This window comes from Acyrthosiphon pisum, chromosome A3 (assembly GCF_005508785.2).
Source record: "Acyrthosiphon pisum isolate AL4f chromosome A3, pea_aphid_22Mar2018_4r6ur, whole genome shotgun sequence".
Lineage (NCBI taxonomy): Eukaryota > Metazoa > Arthropoda > Insecta > Hemiptera > Aphididae > Acyrthosiphon > Acyrthosiphon pisum.
Genome location: NC_042496.1, coordinates 23,969,447 through 23,990,148, shown reverse-complemented (window position 1 = coordinate 23,990,148; position 20,702 = coordinate 23,969,447).

The window sequence follows — 20,702 nt, the reverse complement described above, 5'->3', positions numbered from 1 at the left end:
TTCCCTTCCCACCCACCCGACATCGGCCCATCGCTACCACCCTCCATCCCACCACCTCCCCCCCAAAAAAAAAAAAAATCCAAAACGTTTATGTGGCCTCACCCCGTCGCCGTCGAACCAACAGTATGTAATATGCATGTACACCCCCGTATAATATATAAGGCGCACAACAATTATTGTACAACGCGCACCGCGTCCCGATTCACGCGCGTTTATTCGGACACCTAAAAAGCTAAAATTATAATATTATTCTATTACATAACATGCGTCGTAATTTGACAGGGATATTGTGTTTACATTTTATCGTTTTGAAATGTCAAGTTGCACAATGTTCGCTAATATTTGGCCGTCGATACATTTTTTATTGTGCACTGTAACGCGGGTTCGCATATTTACGGATATTGTGACTGACTTGATGAGCAGTATGGAAGCAGGGTCCTCGAGTACCCCCGAGTTCCGACCAATATTGTGAAAAATCGTGCTTAGAAATATAAATGTTTCGATAAGAAAAATTGTAAACTCATTTATTGATATATATATATATATATATATATATATACATAATAATTATGTATGTAAAACCTCAAAAGTAGAATAATATATATACTTTATTAGTATCTCACATACATGTATATTGTATGTAAATAATATATAGCTCGTTTAAGGTATTATGATTGTCTGTATATCTGATAAATCTCTTGCTGATAATCTGTTATTATCTTATTACGATTAATTCGATGTGGGATTATTATTATTTTTAATTTACACCGAGCGCGGGTGTTATTATACGTTTATTACAAAGTTCAAAATATCGGCAGAAAATCACATTACATCACGTGGTATACAACGATTCAAACTGTATTGTATTTTAAACCAGTTTTACCACGAAACGTTTTAGTGGACGAAATATACCGACGTAGAATATATTACGTAGATTATAAAACTTTTGTCAAATATAAAAAAATTAACCCGAGACGGATAAAGAAAGGTGAAATGTCTCAGATTTTAATATTTTATTTTTCAAAAAATATATATATATAATATAACGTCTGCAAAAAAAATAGTAATTAATATTTACGGAAATATACATATATTATACAGACTAAACGTGGTTAGAATATATGTATATCATATTATATGATTTATTTCTGAAGTGTACGCCATAATTCTCGAAAGAAATTAAGTAGGGTGGTGAAATATTTCAATGGAAAAAAAATTGGAGGGATGAAATCCCATCATATTACTCTCCTACTTCACTTGGTTTTAACTTTTAACTTTTAACTTTTAATGTTTGTGAAGAGTTTATACTATATATAGGTATATATATATATATTTTTTATACACATATATTTTTTCTTTTTAAGCTTTGTATAAAACAATTTGTCTCTCCAGGTCACATAAGAAATTAACTAGAATTATTTATAAAAAATAAAATAGCATATATTGTGTTATAATTAAGTAAATCGACTATTCCATTACTTTTTAATTAAAACAATAATACCGAACTTCAAGTATACATGTTCTACGTCAAAAAAGGACATTATTAAAAATAACAATATATACTTCTAAGTTAAATTGGTTGTATTAAATAAAATAATATGCTAATCATAAAAATAATTTTGCACGCATCATCACAAAATTATAGTTTTCAAAACTGATAATAATGATTGAATGTATTGTATATAATATTAGGTATATACAATATTATAAAAACTAGGCAATCAGATGAATAATATACTTTCGTAAATTTTTCTTTTTTTCACTTAAATATATTTTTGCATTAAATCTAATTTTAGATTTTGAGTGAAGTTATGAATGTATATTGATTATACAATGAGAGTTTTAAAAAGAAAAATGTTTGTGTCTATCGTCATCTTTTGGATATTCAACCTTCGACTTTGAGAGTGGATACTAGATTCTAATAGAAAATTGAATCTAGTTATTATTTTGTGGTAGATAAAAGTAAAAAATTCTCAGTCTTTTCAAAATTATCTGGTAAAACACAAAAAATATTTATGCAAAACCACAGTTTTTAACCTATCTACAACACATGCTTTGTAAGATTTAAATAATTATACGTTAGGTAACTATAGGTACCTACCATATGAACATCACTCCAATAGTATCAATGCTTGGAAATTCCAAATAAATATATTTTTTGTTGTGAAATTTATTTAAATATCCACTCTATAATATTTCACTATTCAAAGATTAAAAGTTAAAATTAAGTTTCAAATAAAAATATCTAAAAAAAACGTATAAACGGAATTAGAATAAAATTTATAAAGACAATATTACCGATTTATTCTGATACAATGCAGGGTGAATTGCACATTAAATATATTATAATCTCCGAATCGTCTTTTACAGTTTTACTTATTTATCGCATATATCGTACATAGGTATAAAATCCCAAATGTCGTACAAACGAGTTTCTAATAACCAGTATATTCATGGTGATTGACGGCTCTTTAACCTTTAAACAATTATTATCAATATATCTATCTTTAAAATTGTTTGGACAAGCGTCGAGATGAAAATTGGGTTTTCTGTTTTAGTCCAACACACATAATGAATCTTAGTTAAGCAAACATTGACTTACGAGCTATTCTAACGGCGTGTTCTTATCCATACAAAACATACCATAAAGTTCGGTTTAAGCCGTCTGTGGTTTGAGTTTAGCCCGATGTATCATATACAGAAATAACAATAACGTCTTATGAAACTATTTTCTTTGCTCCTCTCAGGCAGGATAACTTTATAATACTATAATAATATATAGTGAATTTTGTATTTTCATATGTTCGACCATTTTTTCGTAGCAAAAACATAAATAATAGTCAACAGTGGGTAGTTTATACTAGAGGTATAACGGAATAGTATTTAGATATAGTTAATAATATTATAATTTATAGTAAAAACAATACCTATACAAAGTGTTGGATATCATAATAAAACGTAGACAGATAAACCATTTTACGGTAACAATATTATATTTTATAAAGAAATGTGTATACGCATACAAATGAAATATTTTATAGGTACTTATTACGGTAGTGCATATATTTTACGATTTTTTTTTTCAGACAATAGCGAATGATAATTGATAACCGACTGCTGCCATAATATAATAACATAACATAAATATTAATTTTTTACTGCTGCACATATAATGCATTGTTAATTAATAACTAATAAGTGCCTAAACATTTTCAAGTTATAAAGTTATGTAGTAATATAAGTTTTTTTTATAGTTTTTAGATGGTTTTTTAATGGATGTTGAGGAATTTGAACTTTTGAGGTAATAGATAACATCATATTTTTGGTAACTTGTTTTTAAACTGATTGTGAGCGGGTGAAATACTGGCGAATATTTTGCACCAAAGTTATAAATCTTCTCTCTCTTGGTATTTAGTTTTTCTTAAAACTCTTTAATTTAAAACATTTTAAATGTATTAACTATATATATATTTTTGCATTATATAATTATTATAACACTTACACGTTCATTATCTATTTTATTAAAGACCACCAAAGATATGCGCTGATCTACATAATACAATACATCACGTGTTACAATAAGACGTAATAAGTGATACAATTTAATTATTATAAATCTTATATCAAATGATATAGTCCAGTAAAATGTTATTGTACAGAATATGTTTTTTAATTTTAAATAGATTCGATAACATTAATTTTAAGGCTTAATGTCTACTATAGTAATGTTAGTAGGTAGTTAGGATAGGTACCTACTCAGCAAGTTCTGAAGTATTATCAGTTCTATCCCCTCCCTCCCAAAATAAAACACGTCAATCTTTTTATTGCCATTTTTTCTTAACTTTTTCTAAGTACCTATTATATAATCCATTACGACAAATAGACGTGTTGATTATTATTTTACGGTTATTTGATTTAATACATCATATAGCCGACTCTTCGATACATTATATAGGATATTCTAAAACCATCACGGTTGAAAAAATAACTTTCAGAGATGTACTTACTATTCACGTAAGTAATGTGTGTGCTATTTAGTGTTGAATAATATAATATGCTGTGTGTTCTCAGTTGTTCTTCTAAGGAATAAGGTACAAAGTCGTAGCCCATAGGGTTGTATATAGGTATAAATATATGCGTATATCACGTCGTCGGACTATTTGAGTGTAAAACCACAATTTCAAAATCGTGTTAAATCTTATAAAAAGTCCCTGCCTTTTTGCTTTTTTTCTCAAAGTCACACCGAACAAAGTTTTCAGCAACACCAAAGGACGACCTATTGATCTTCTTTCGCAGCGAGACCTGTTCGTGTCGTTTCCCCGCGATATTTTCCCGGAAATCAAAGGGGAGAGAGAACATGCTCAAATTTATAGCACAGATTGGTATCCCCCAATAATAACGAGCTCGATAAATTTTCATGGTTCATTTGAGAGTGACTGGTAACTGCATCAAACGGATAACTGTGTCAAATAATAACGAACGAGTATTACTTTTTGAATCAGCCATTATATGATTAGATCAATGTATTACCCGGTTTAGAGGTAGGTAGGTATATTGTATAATATAATATATAGTTACTGGCATTATATTCGTTCTTTAAAAAACCATTTTGTGAGAGAAACAAAAAGTCCATTTCGAAATTGATTAACACTCGCAGTCGTAGTATCATTATTATACAGTTGTCAAAATAAATTAAAAATATTTTCAAACAGGAAGAAAAATCTGAAATTACGTTAAGACAATAAATTAATATCTTATCGTTGTATAACTTTGAACTTAATGATGAATTTATTGCTTATTGTAGAGGTAATATTTATTAATTGTTTACTATATACAGTTCCCGGTATATTGATAAATTATACAAACTCCATCAGTACGATTAAATTAAATTATTTTGAGTTATAATAATAATTAACCTCGATAGCATCTCCACTGTAAGTCTATATCTACAGCTATGGCCTATAGATAAGCTCAATAATATGAATAATATTCACTATAATTACAGGAGTACGTTAGTTTTTAAGAACTCTGTACGATTTGTAGGTTAAGGTTTTCCGTTTACTCTACATTCGTAAAATAAATTGTACGGTGGTAAAATAGTTCATTAACACCGAAACTTTATTTTATCAACACACGCACCACGCACTCATATCCATTATTCATAAACGTTAACTTTTCGAAAAATCTTGAGCTATAATTTCTTTGACAATCAAAACATTGTCGCGTGAGTGATTTATGTTTAATATATTGTGCACTATTTATTTTTATGTAATTTCCTCGGCACGTACGGAAAAATTGTTTGAATTTTCAAACAGCAGAGAAATTAATTAAATTATTTAAATTTAATAGACCCTATAATGAGAAATATTTTCTTGCGAGACTCACCAACACCATATCGTGATATACGCTTTGGCTAATTATACAAACAATTTAACGCATATTTGAAAGATTTCTAAAAATATATATTTTAATTTGATTCGACAAGTGTTTTTACATCTGATAAATTGTAGTTTTTTAAATAACAAACTCATCGTTTTTAAACAGCTTAATAATTTGATATTTTAAAATGAGTTTTTATTTTTTTATTCAGACTTTCAAAAGCTTTTGTAAATTTTTAAAAAGGTTCTCTGATATCTGTTCTCTATTGTTTATTTCAGTACTTTAAAATGGAATCTTTTTATTTTAACTTCACTATAAAAATCGGAACTTTCAAAATATCCGACGTAATATAATGGATAAGTGTTACTGATCCTTGAGTTGTGCAGGATATACATGGTATTTACACAAGCGTAAAAAATAAGTTTTTTATTTTATTCAAACGAGCAAAATAATTTTACTTTCAAATGTCAATTACAAAAATATATAGTTTTAATTAACATCAAAATAATACGTTGCATTTTAATTTTTGATTTAATACGGTTATATTTTACTTCAACTCTATTGGTGACATTTTTCGTTTTTTATTTATAGTATAGTGTGCATCAGGCGTATATATCGATATAATATATAATACACAAAATTATATATATACTACCAATAAATGACCAAAAACATTTTAAAATCTGAAAGTAACGGGTTTTGTGAACTAAACAGAAGGGATTTTCAATTTGGTTTAGTATTTATATAATTGGTTTTTAACTACTTAGTCTATTTTTCCAACCATAACGAGAATTAAATCCTTTTAAGTGAGGATTTCGTAAATACAACTTCGGTACCTATAGCTATATGTGAATAGCAAGTAAGTTGCTATTACAACGTTGCTGGTACAACGCATTATATTCAATTAGAATTTAAGTCAACTCGTATAGTCTAGCGTATAGTATTTTTGAAAAAAAAGAACCAAAAATCTGTTAAAATAACAATAATAATAACTATAAACATTAAAAGAGCCAAGATGGTCCAGTGCCCCAGTAAACATTTTTCTTCGTCTTACACTCGTAGAATATAGTAAAAAGTAAAAACACTAAAAACACCTCTACTCACTCATTATGATTAGGTACATTATTGAAAGTTAGGTATCATTACCTATTAAATCAATAAGTATAAAGAATAATAGTATGTGTCAGAAGCTTTTATCAATATTTTGATTTTACGAAAGTAATTACCTGGTAGTTAATTTTTAATTTTTTGTTTATCTGTTTATAATTATTATTATATACCTATTAGTTTGTAAAAAATAAAAATATTAAACAAAGCTTCTGCAGACAATACGCATAATATAATACTACCTATCTTTTATAAATGTATAAAGAGGTTTTAACTATATATTGGACGTGCGTGTAAGACGTATACAAAAAATAGACTTTTGTGCCCTCTTTAGGATAACATTAATAAGGACTATAGATTCTTATTAACTACTATACCTAATAGTACTACTTGATAATATTTGACGGTGTCACGGTGATACCAATTAATAATACCTACATCATTCTTTCAGTTGGCGAATCTATATTTAATATTCTAATATACGTGTTTATTTCACTAATTAGTATAATAAGTAATAACTAATAACTATTCATTTCATAAACATATTTTATAGCTAAAATTTAATTCCCTAGGTAACTAGTAAAATGTAAATGAACTTTAAAGTACATTACTATTTATTTTACTACACACTATATTCAGTAACAATATAATTATAATATTACCTATATATAATATAACAAACATTAGGGACTAATTAAATGATTAATTATAGTATTCAAATTAAAGTTAATAATCCATCAAAAATGTCAAAAATATTTATTCTCTACTAAAGTTGAGTATAAAAAAACGTGTGTTCAAAAATTAATAGTCGGATATGTTACAAGTGGTAAATCTGTAACGTTTTACAACTGTAATAAAAACATTTTAAAAATAAAACAATAAAATAATAAAGTGCCTATTAAAATTAAAATAATCAATCGGTTAACTTGACTTTTATAATTTATGACTATTCGTGGATGAGTAAAAAAAAAAAAAAAATTGACCCTTTTCTAGTCCGACAAAGATAACGAAAAATAATGCATCGTAGTGACAAGATATTACAGTGCAGTCCGTCTGCGGCATGTAAATAACGATTCTGACCAGGGTTGTGAAATTTGAAGTATTTGAATCGACCGATAAAATATGTTGGTCTTGTTTTCATTTCTCACCGAAGTCCCAAATTCGTTTTGACGTAAATGTTAAATTTATTAGAACGGTTTCATACTAATTGTATCGCTGTAAATATATATCATTATGTGCTTAAGGGCCACCTCACGTCTCAAATTTCCACTGCACGTTGCTGCCCACAATTCACAACGACGTATTGATATGACAGTTTTCAGTTGCGATACGAAGACACAATTACTGTAGTACCTATATTGGCTATTAGCACCTATATGTATTATATGTAGTCGGTAGGTAGGCACCTTCGCACGAAAGAAAAATGGCTTTAATACGATTTCAATTGAAAACTTCAATTATCCGCCACCATCCTCTCTCTATCGATAATGATTCGAATCGCTAGTAACAAATGAACAAACGAACAATACAGAATACAGCACAGCGTAACAGAAATGTCTGACAACTGTCGTTAAACAACCTTAGTTCTTATACCGATATTACAAATTTTTTTTTTTTAATGTGTAATTTTCACTAATCATATTATAACATCTACATTTACAAAATTGATAACGATAGAAGTAATCAAAATGATATGTAAGTATTGTTTGGTATAGGTATATAGTTCAGCGTTTCCCAAACTGCGGTCCGCGGACCCCTAGGGGTCTGCACGTATACCGAAGGGGGTTCACAAATTATTATTATTGTTTATTATCGTTAGATTAGGTTATTTCTATTACGGGGTCCGCAATAATTTTTACTATACTCTAAGGGGCCCGGTCGAGGAATAGTTTGGGAAACGCTGGTATAGTTAATTATATCCTTGAGTATTTTTATAATTCTGTTACGGAAATTACCGAATTGCACTAGACCAAAATTATCGATTTGCACTCTGGTAAAAATCAGGTAATGTTCGAATACACTATTATGTTTAAGTACCTTCTTAAATTAAAACAAAAATATTATATTGTATCCGTGTATTTTTTCTTTTTGGTTCTTCTAGATTATCAATATATTATTATATTATGTTTCTGTAATTAAACGAATTGTCCCGTAAAATGAAGGACGATATCTCCGGCAGCCTGGCAAAAAAATAAAGAATGTTTTGAGTATTATTTTCTCACTTACTAATAATTACTATATCGTATGTCTAATGAACGAATTAGTTTTTCCACGCCCTATTACTGGAGAATTTCTATAACAGCAGGCGTTCTTGGTGTAGTCTGGTGTAGATATATTTATACATGTTATATAATATATAACACGTATACATATACATACATGTATATATGGTACAGAAAATAGGGTTTTGGTTGGTATTATATTTTAATAGGTAATAGAATTATGGTCGTAGAAATTGGTCAGTATTTTTATATCCGAAACATATTTGAACATTTGTAATTCGAAAACTCAAGTCTGTGTTTAACGCGCAATACATATTACATAAATATATTGACGAGGGAAATTCCAAAAATAAATATCAAACAAATAAACAATAATCAGTGGATAATGTGAAACTATGTTCTGTTGTTCTCGTTGTTCCCCAAAAAAGAGAGACAAGTGGCTACCGCTCTGCTGTACAGTAGTTTTCGAGCATGTCGTTGTAATGGATATGTTATATTTTAATTCAATGATAAAATAATTATATACAAAAAACGATTCTGAACGGAGACGTTGTGGCATAATTGTATAAATAATCAAATTTAATAGTTACAATAAAATATTAATTAAAATCGAAAATATCTCATGGCTATAAATAGCATGACTTTTCGGTGAACCTTTTTGATAGAGGTGGAAAAACTTGTTGGAACCTTGTATTAAAATGTTGTAATGTTAGGTATGAAAAGAAAACATTTCCAACTGAAAAATAATTTACAAAATTTAAATAACTTCTCAAGGCTATAACTAGATCAAAAAAAAAGAGTCAAAATATTTCGAAAGTGTTAACATTCATTGAAAGTGATGATATATAAATGTTTGGTGAACACTTCAAAGGACTACGGTTATTAGTTTTTAAGTTATACCAATAAAATAGGTTTTTTCAAAAATTGGTATTGCGTAAAAATTACCATTTTTTTTTTGTTTTTTTGACGCTTTTCTAAAACTACTATGAATTTTCTACTTTGACTTTCCAAAAGTACCAACTAGATTCATTTTTCTATTGGAAAATATGCTGATATCGAAAATCAGAGCATTTTTACTACCCAAAATGTTACTGACAGACGTAAAAAAAAACACACACACACACACACACACACACACACACACACACACATCATTGTAAAATCAATACAGTCTTTCGCTCCGATCGGAATCTAAAATTTGTTATGGGAGGATTAACCCCCCCTCCCTTCACACACAAACAATCATCCCTAGGTAAGGCTTAAGAGGAGGGCGCTTAAAAATTGATGCCCCTGCGTGGCGCCTGATGGCTTAACACGAATCCATTATAATTATAGTCGTTGTTGTCGTACGAAAATGAAATAATTACACAGGTATTTACGTGCTGCCCGTACCGATATCTCACGTGGGATCAATGAAATTTTATAGCCGACACACTACGGTTTATACATATTGTATGGGTGTACAACACACGTACCATTATGTACCTACGTAGGTCCTACTATAGTAATGTACGCATGCGGATATCATAATAATGCGCATGTACCTATATATGATACTATATGCTGCAGCCACGTATGGGAATGCTACCGGCAAACTGTTTATCGACTCGACCACCAGTATTATAATACCTATATATTATGCTATTTGTTGAGCATTACAATGTATAACAACACTGCACATATAGGTAGGTACACTGCGAATAATACGTCACCGCGGTGTACATAATATTATAATTATTTCATAAGTTCGACGTGTACCCATCCACCGCACTCGCGAGAAACGCATATTTTATCCTAGGCGTTCAAATACCTAATAATAATATTATGCGAACATTCGCAATTCGATTTATTTATTTTTTCCGATTACGCACGCGGTTATAGTTGTATGCACCGCGATCGATATTATTGGAATAATGTTATTATGGTCGCCAGCATTATCATCGAATCGATTAAAATACCCTGCGATATAATAATAATAATAGAAATGTCGTCGTAAATGCAATTATTTGCATCGAACTGCAACGAACGGCGCGCGCACCCCTGCAATCTGCAGCGGATAGGTCGATATTGCGGCATTGGTCCGATTTCCGACGGAGGGATCGCAACGAAATAACTTTTGATGTTTCATTTATAATATCGCTACTTGACCTATGCATTTGATTAACATACCCTCGAGGGGTAAAGAGATACAGCGAGTTTCATAATATTAACATACAATTAAAACAATAATAATAGAGTGCAATCAGTAGAATTAATTAAACACTGCAAACGTTTTTTTTTTGTCGTTTTGAATCTGAATCAAAATCAGTAAATTAATTACACTACGACTTAGGCAACCGACACAATTCACTGTTATTTACATAATTCCTATTAGCGCTAAAGAGAACACGAAAGCTGGATTTATTTATTTATTTCTAGAATCAGAAGCAGGGACTCTAAAACCAATCGGAGATGAGAACTCGGGGCAGTCAATCACGCCGTTTATTAATTTGCACACGAACAACAATGCGTCAAAATACTTCCGGCGACTAATTGTTAACCACCCGACAAATTCGGTTTGCAATATCAGAGGCGGGTGCATACCTATAAAGCCAATTTTATACCCAAACACGGTGTATATGAACACAGTAAGCATTTGTAATATTTCAAGCTTTTCAATTTTATCAGTGTGAGACGGGTTCCAGACCACAGAACCAAATTCCGAAACGGACCTTACCGATTCACAGTAAAATGCAGTTAAACATTTTTAATCTAGAAACTCGGCACATCTGTCAGTTATAATATCCTACCCCCCACGGAGAAATAATGTCGAATACCGCGTTCGTATTTGCATTTGATTAATATAATATTTTTTTTCACAATTATTACAACGCGATTAAATTATACAATATGCACACTGCGTTCGAGTCGATTAAATACCCGGTGATAAAATAATATTATTATCGTCGCAAATGCAATTTGTCGCGAACTGCAACGACGAACATTTTTTTTTTTTTTATTATTATTTAAAATGTAAAACTAATCAATGTGTACGGTTAATAATAATTATGATTATAATATATTATTGCAGACATAGTGAATATTTCAAGAGGCGCTAGTGGGCGTGAGCCGTGAAGAGGAGCTGATTACCCGTTTGTGTAATAACTCATTCAATTATTTATTTATCGGGTGTCTAATATTTTATACATCGGCGCTCCGCCGGTCGCGTTTTCTCGGGGATAGTGTATAGGTATAGCCGGAAAGGGAGGTCATCGGGGATAGCGTATATATATATATAGCTGGAAAGGGAGGTCATCGTTTTTTTATTTAAGGGTTCTTGTCGGAGATTAATAGGTAGGTGAAGATAATATACGGTGAAGATTTGCGTGCTCATCCGGATATCTGTCTGCGTTGGACTGTGTGTTTGGACGTCTTCGGTGCCGTGTTAGCGAACGAAACGAAAACACTCCTGGGAAATAATATTTAGCTCGCACGCGGGCGTGGCGTTTATTTATAGTTATCGCCTCGACGAAACGAGACGAAAGCTGTCATAATAGCCGTCTAATATCGTTATTTATTAACGAATAATAATATAATGTACGTTTCGAAATGCACGTGGATAAATGTTATTTATCGCCGCTTTCTGTGGTACTAAATGATGACGATGGAGATGACGATGACGATGGCGATGATGATGATAGTACTCCGTTTATTGTTTTCTTTTTTTTACACGAAATGTTGTCGTCCATATTATACACACTGCACCAGGGCAGGCTCTAGACGTGACCTACACCTTAATCGTTCGTAAATTGTCTACGTTAAAGTATTAATAATACGTAGCAGAGATAGGTAGGTAATATTATTCTTATATAACATCACAGCAGAAACGCAATAAAAAAAAAACACACACACACGCGCGACTTTTTAACGACGCGTTATGAAAAAATACAAAATATGTATAACGTTACAGCAAACAGACCGAACTGCACATATGGCCAACTCAGGCCAAGTGAGTACATGTTATTATCGTGTAAAAGTCCCAATCTCCGACCCGTAAAATATTAATAATATACAGAAACTACATTTTTTTTTTTCCGAAGAATTTGTGATATCGTTCCCACTCGGAATGTATATTATAATTATTTTGTTTCTATTTACTGCGCATTTGAATTTTCAAAATATTGCACACGTGGGGCCCCGGTGATGTGATGTGCCAGCTGACGACTACTATACAGCAACTATCTGCCCGCTGTCGTATAATAATATATTATTATAATATTATTGTGTACGCGTCGAATCTAGGACAGAGTTAATCAAAAACATTTCGTCAAAAGACTACGGTGCGACGTCTCCTCTCACACGCAATAAATCAAAAACACGAAAAGTAATTCGTCAAAAACACTTTTTGGTTTTCGTCGGTATAATACATTTAGTAATAATAATAATATTTAGTTTCGGATAAAAAATCGTAATGTTTTTTTTCGCGAAATAAAATTATTTTTAGTACCTATACCAAGTTTTCTGTTTTTTTCACAACATTATTATCGACATTACGCGATTTAATTTCTTTAGATATCATTATTTGTGCGTATTATAGAAGTCGTTCCGTGCAACTTTCATACCTTTTATTTAAACTGACGAAGACGAAATAATATTTCTCAATATTATTGACTGTCGTCAACCCACTACAACGCATCGGCTCATATTAGCGTCGTCGTGCGTCACTATAATAAAATATATTTATATATATTATTTCGCCGATACATTGATGCGACACCATCATTGGCTGCTAGTAAATCCCTTACCCACCTGAAAACCTATTTTCGACCACGAACCTTCCAACTAACACTTTTAAATCGGTACCAGACAATATAGACTCGACACTGTATATGCGAAATCTATGTACGAAATCCATACGCGTATACGAGGTGCGTACAACGTGCCAGTGCTCTAACAAAAAAATATTATCTAAATGTGAGATGCGAAACGCGAAATTTCGAACCAAAATTAAAAACAACAAAAAAAAAAATTTTAGACAGTTTTTACTACGAATACGACGAATTTGATAATTGGACCTTTTTATACGAATATCGTCGTTTTTTACGTACAGTAATTTTTTTTTATGAACCTTCCAAATACATACCTACATAGGTAGGTGGTGGTACTATAATACGCTTCGTACAAACGCGAAATATTCTACGGTTACAATGCGTAGGCACTCGGCAACTAACAATAACAGCGTTGTCTTATATGACAATAATATAATGATATAAAGACGACGACGGCGACGGTTTATCATTCCTATTCTCTTCTCGTCTCGTTTCACGTATTATTGTTATTACTACCTACCAACCCGACGCCTAATGGGCATTGTATATTTACCGTATATATAATATAATATGTATATATATATATATGATTTGCTCGTGCGTCGGGTAAACAACGATGATAATTTACAGACTCGATTAATTCGCACGTTTAACTATTGTCGTTTCTCGTACAGTCGTATTCGAAACACAATATTATTATTATACATTAATATTCGCTGCGTAGAGATGAGAGGCGTACCTATATAATAATATGATTATGCAGGTGTATATATAAGTGCGTAGAGCAATATAATAACAAATACGTGCCAGCGGCGGTGGTGCAAATTTCATCTGAGTGACGACTAAACATTACTACCAATCTATAAACTCTAACTGCGAAAAATATTTAGTTATAAATTATAATGTACGTTTAATGGTCATGGGCTTACGATTTTCAATAAAATATTATATTTATAAGATTTCCATATAATATGTACTATCGTTGACCAAAATTATAATGTTAGTATTCGTTAAAATATGTATGACAATAGAATGTGTGAAATATTAGTGCTACACAATATTATAATAGGTAACAAAACGCGCCGGCGGTGGTGGTGCAAATTTCATCTAACAACTAAACGCATTACTAATCTATATTCCAACTACGAAAAATGTTTAGGTATAATGTATGTGTGTAATACTGTTATGGTAGGTCATAGGTTTACGATTTTTAATAATATATTATATTCATAAGATTTCCATACTATAATCGTTGACCAAAATTATAATGTTAGTTTTCATTTAAATATAATATGTTGCTGATGATGATTAATGATTATTATTATATTATTACAATTTCGCCACCTGTTTTATATTTATTTTGTAGGGACTAGCTCCATTTTACTGTATATATTATATAATATAACTCAACTACGTATCAGTATTGTCGTTAGCAGTGGCACAAAGGTTCGGAACTTGCAAATTGTAATGATAAAAAAAGGTTAAAATTAAGACCAAAATATGACCCCAAAAATATAAGCACAACTATACTTTTTTGTAAATAATACGTTTTTAATTAATTTTTAAACGTTTCATAAGAAAACATCGTAAGTTATAATTTATAGCCTATTAAGTGAACAAGTGTTATTATTTGGATATGAAATCCAAATCCATGGTTATAGTTAATCCATGATTATCTCATAGTGTTAGTTAATAATCTAATCAAAGTCGTAAAATAAATAATAATTAATGCAAAGAGTTTGTACAAACTACTTATTTTGATTGCGTGATCAAACTATATCAAACTTTATGTTTAAAGCCTGAAAGAACTATTTAATATTTTTAACTAGTCAATGGAAATTTAAATTATTTAATTTTGAATATTTATTATTTTATCCATCATACAGGGCAATGTGATAAAAAAAAAATCGTGGATCTAGGTACGTAACCAAATCCTAAAAACAGGCCAACACCTTAAAAATATGCAAAATAATTCAAGATAATTAAAATTTTATATTTGATATATATATTTTCTTTAAAACAAACTTGCTTATTACTCTGCCATGTTCTACCAAAATTATTAATTAATACAGATAATTTACTATTTCTGTAAGTTCTGAACCCTGGTTATTAGTTATGTACAGTACACATAACAATTAACTGGACCGTTTTTGAAGTATAAAAATGACAGTTTACTATTTAGAGATACTCATGAATGGAATAGAGGAGTGTTGGTCTTACTCTTCAGATGAGGTGGTTTTTTTTAAAATTTATTTTCGGGACAGTTAAAACCTCAAAATCATCCATGCAATATCCAATCTATAGACTTTTCTTCGGAGAGGTTATTTTTGCCAAATATCCTAAATCGTCTAAATCTTGAAAACCCGTTTAAAAATATTAGATTTAATATTAGAGTAAGTTGACCTGTTACAAAACTGTAAGGTAAGCATAATATATTACCAGTGTTCTCTCGCCGGTTCTTTGTAATATTAATTAAAACTATGAGAATTTTTAAATTTTAATATTTTACATAATATAAGTAACTCGCTTAAAAGTGAAATTTTTTTTAAAAAAAAATAACAACGAAAAAACGCACAGATGTATTTTTGCCTTTAGGTTTGATAATAGGTCAATTCACTCAATTATTGAAGCTAACAATACACAACTGAAAGTGCCAAACACAAATTTTCTATGTTAAACTTCTATAAGACGGAGACGACACGCGCGTATGTGGCGTCCTCTTAATTAAATTGTTTTCATAAGTTATAGCAGCTGGATTAATTAAATCAAAAAATATATTACTTAAAAAGTATAGACGGAATATTTATTTAAACTGAGTATAATTGAGTTGTAGTTTTAGTTTTAGAACTGTAACAATGTGCATATATTTAAAACAATTACAAGTTTCTGGCAGCAAAATTTAAATATTAGTCTGTAAATTATCTTAGGTTCTAGGCAATTTGTAAAATATTAAACTTTTTCGTCTCAAAGGGGAGGTTTAGGGTTTCAGTTATTTGTACACTAATAAAAAAAACTGGACTAATCGTATCATTATAATATTATACTTTTACCATTCTTTTTTTATTATTATTGTTAGTTTTTTTCGTAACGAGTAAATTTAGAGTGGGCACTCGGCCAAAGACACGGGAATGGTAAACAACGGTTAATTTTATATTTTATATTTCATAAATATTAATAGATGGGTACCTACTAAAAAATGTGTCGTTGAAATTTTCTATTAAACCAAATTAGAATAGGTGCGCGTTTTAATTGATTGACAGTAGACACATTCTATGAATCCTATTTAGGTACTCGGACAATATTGTATGCTCATCAAACATTTGCTGTAATAATAATAGTAATATTTATACAAATACAGAACGTTTGTGGTATATGTACCTATGTACTATAAAAAAGTTAGGTACTCATATAACGATGATAACAACTTTTTTAATTACCTAGGTATTTATTCAATTATTATTTAAAAGGCAATGCAGGTACCTACTTAATGGGTAAATTCCTTGAGTAAAAAAAAATAATAATTATGTAGGTACACATATATCTAATTAAATAGTTGTGTTTGTCATAATTATTATTTTTATACTACTAAAAGAACATTTTTGTTCAAAAAATATGGGTACTAGTAATTTTGTAATTAATGACATTTGGCATTAATTGGGTCTTTTCAAGTGGGAACGTGATTTAGACGGATTTCCTTGAAAAATATAAAAATAACAACAATGTATGCTTTATGTAAAGAGCTTGCTGAATGCGCAGAATTTACAGGAAATTAAAAAATATACAAGTATTTCAAGAACGTTAGTTTCGAAGATCAAAATTGTTCACAATTAATAACTTATGTAACATAATATAAAATATTATAATAATTTTTAAATTTTTAAAAATAATTATGAAACATTTCAAGTATTTAATTTATAATTTATAAAGGTCAATATCATACTATATAATTGTATAGTATAAAATTTAGATGTTTACAACATAAATACTTTAAATTTAATTAAAAAATAAAAATATTCTTAGAATAAAAAAATTTGATTTATGAAATTAATTTGTGTACCTACTAAACAATTTGATACTTTGTACACCATTCATTTTTATATTTATGTTATTTACGCTTTGTCATATTTTTTTATATTTTATTATTTTTATTTTGAGTAAATTAAATGATAGTTATTTGTTTTTCAATCTCGTTTGTACGGTAAAACTAAAAACTTAAAAATAGGCACGTAGATTTTACACGATGAAAACGAATAATTGAGATGTTAATAACGAATGTAACATTAGTTTTAAGACAAATCTCGGTAATTTGTTTAGTATGGTATTATATAGGTAGGCATGTTAATAATGAGTTATTTTTGCTTGTCATCTGTCAATTGTTGTTAAAATATATTACTGTCATTTTGAGATGGAAATCTTTTTGTCGTGAAATGTATTCTAAACGTGGGTATTGCCAAATATACGCCATGTCAGATTGTGCATGCACTTATATAATTAAACAGGATGTGAAACAATCCAATTATTTGTCAAAACCAATATATATTTTCATAATATAAATACGAACAAATGTCGCGTGCAATACGCCTCGTGGATCTATTTTTTTTATACATCTACCTGTACGAACGTTTAAATTAATTCGATTTACATATTAATATATTATTATTATTATCATCATCAGAGTGAAGTCGATGTGCTTGTAACATAATATGCCTAATAAGCAATAACAATAATACGTTTACATATTACTACCTATATGTCTGAAGGTCAGTGGCGTAGACATGATTTCTGAAAGGGGGGGAGATCAAAAAAAGAAATGTATATAGTTAAATGGGAGGGGAAAATTGGAAATCCCCCACCCTCTCTAAAAACTTTTTACTAAGATACCTAATAAAATATTTAACAATAAGGAACAATGAATATAATTTGAATTGATTCAAAATTCACATCAAATACAATATGGAAGATTATCCACTCCAATACTCCATAAAGTCAAGACTTCTGTAATACAAAATGCTACATCATTAAATGTATAAATAAAATAAACAATAATTAAATTAACAAATTAAAAAACCAATAGGGGGATCTGGCCACCACGTTCACCCCATTGTCTACGCCATTTCTGAAGGTAGCCTATATACCTATATAACTGCGACGTTGAGGAGGACACGCTGTTAATATTAAGTTGTTAATATTCCGTCCAATAGAAAATGGGTGTTCGATTTAAAATCCAAAACACGTTCCATCGTTAATTCCATGAAAAAAATAACAAAAACAATGCATACTATATAAACATTATTTTTAGATGACAAAAAACATTTATTTGTATGGCCATCCAATAAATATAATATATTATACAGGGCGTTTTCGAGGTTTCTGTTCTAATTTGCACAGCGAGACCATTGCGACGAGTGGAATTGTAAACCAATATTTCGTTTTGCGTAGGTATCAGAGATTTTTAAGGGTTCTTGCGCTGTAATTACTTTATTGACGATAGTGTTTTAATGAAAAATTGATTTGTCTTGTCATCACCCCCCCCCTCCTATGCCCCAATCACCTATTTTCTTACTTAATTAAATTTCCGAAACTTTTTGCTGTATAATAATATATACTGGTCGATTCACCAAGCATGCTCACCCCCTTTTTTCTCAAATAATGCAGCTGCTCCGCATTCGAAATCTGATTTTTGGAATTTATTAAATATACTAAATAATCATATTTACAATTTTTTGAGATATTTTTTACTACTTAAAGAGTGTTCTGCAGAAACACAGACTTACATTTTTCAAATGAAAACCCCATTTTTTACTACAAATTAGTTAGTGAATAATTTTTCTGAAAATGTTGATGTATCGGTATCAAAATTCGTACGGGTAGTTTTTGAGTTATTTAACTTTGTGTACTAAGAATAATAGATATCATGGCGATTTGAAAAAGTTAGTGATTAATATTAATTCGCCGACATTATTAATTTGTAAAAATGGCCTAATAGTACCTATCTTTGATAAATATTTCATCCAAATATCCAATATATTATAATATTAGCTATTTTATATTTCTGTAGGTTAAATTATTTTTAAGGATTATTATTAGTGTAAATACTTTAATAAATTAGAAACTACGTATTCGAATATTGATTTTGATACATCAAAATTTAAGAAAAATTATCCACCAAATAATTTACGTTAAAATCGGGGTTCGGGTTCTCATTTGATGGCCATTATACTAAACAAAAATAAATAGGATTGTGCATACTACAGGTGAATCATCATCCTGTGTAATATGGGTACTCGCCGTATTAAAATAATAATATAATATAATAATAATAATAATAATAATATACTGTGCAGTACCAATTCTATAATAATTGTCGAAAGTCTATACGGTAGCGAGTAGCGACCGATGACGAAACGGTTATTGTATTCCGTCGTCTAATCTTGCTGAGGTTGGGCTGACCTTGAATAATTACCGTCTGCCGACGATGACTAACCGCGGTGGTTTGGAAAAATAAAATAAAGTCAACAAACGAAATAATACATTACATGTAGGTATGTATAACAATAAAAAAAAAAAAAAAAATAGAAAACGAGATGACACACAATCGGAGAAGCGTGAAGCCGTGCGCGTAGCTCTCACTGCGGGGATGGTACCTATATATACATATTATAACGAATCATTTCCTGTAGGAATATAATAATAATAATAATGCGTGTCCCCGCGTATATATATAACGTACACGCTCATATTATACATACATCACAATATGATGTATGCGATATACGACGACGACGACGTTGTGCAGCGTATACGATTTTTTTTCTCCTCGCAGCTTCCCGTCGCCATAAAGAATGCGATTACATTACACACACACGCACACACGACGTGTATCATGCACGTTTTCATCTTATCAGCTTTGCAGTGCAGTCCGCGCGCGTGTGTGTGGGTGGGCGCAAGTCTCGAGGGTTTATTGCCGCTCGTCGTCGTACACGGTATACACGCATCCAGGGCTCTATATAACACCTACCCCCATATTATTACTATATGACATACACGACGGAAATACACGGACCGAGCCGAGTATGGGTGTGCGTTGTATGGGTATAAAATGTGGGTGGATCGTAGGTATATGGGCATCGTTATAATATACTGCAAAGATAGGTTCACTCGGCGCACGCGTGCGGAAGTGTTGCAA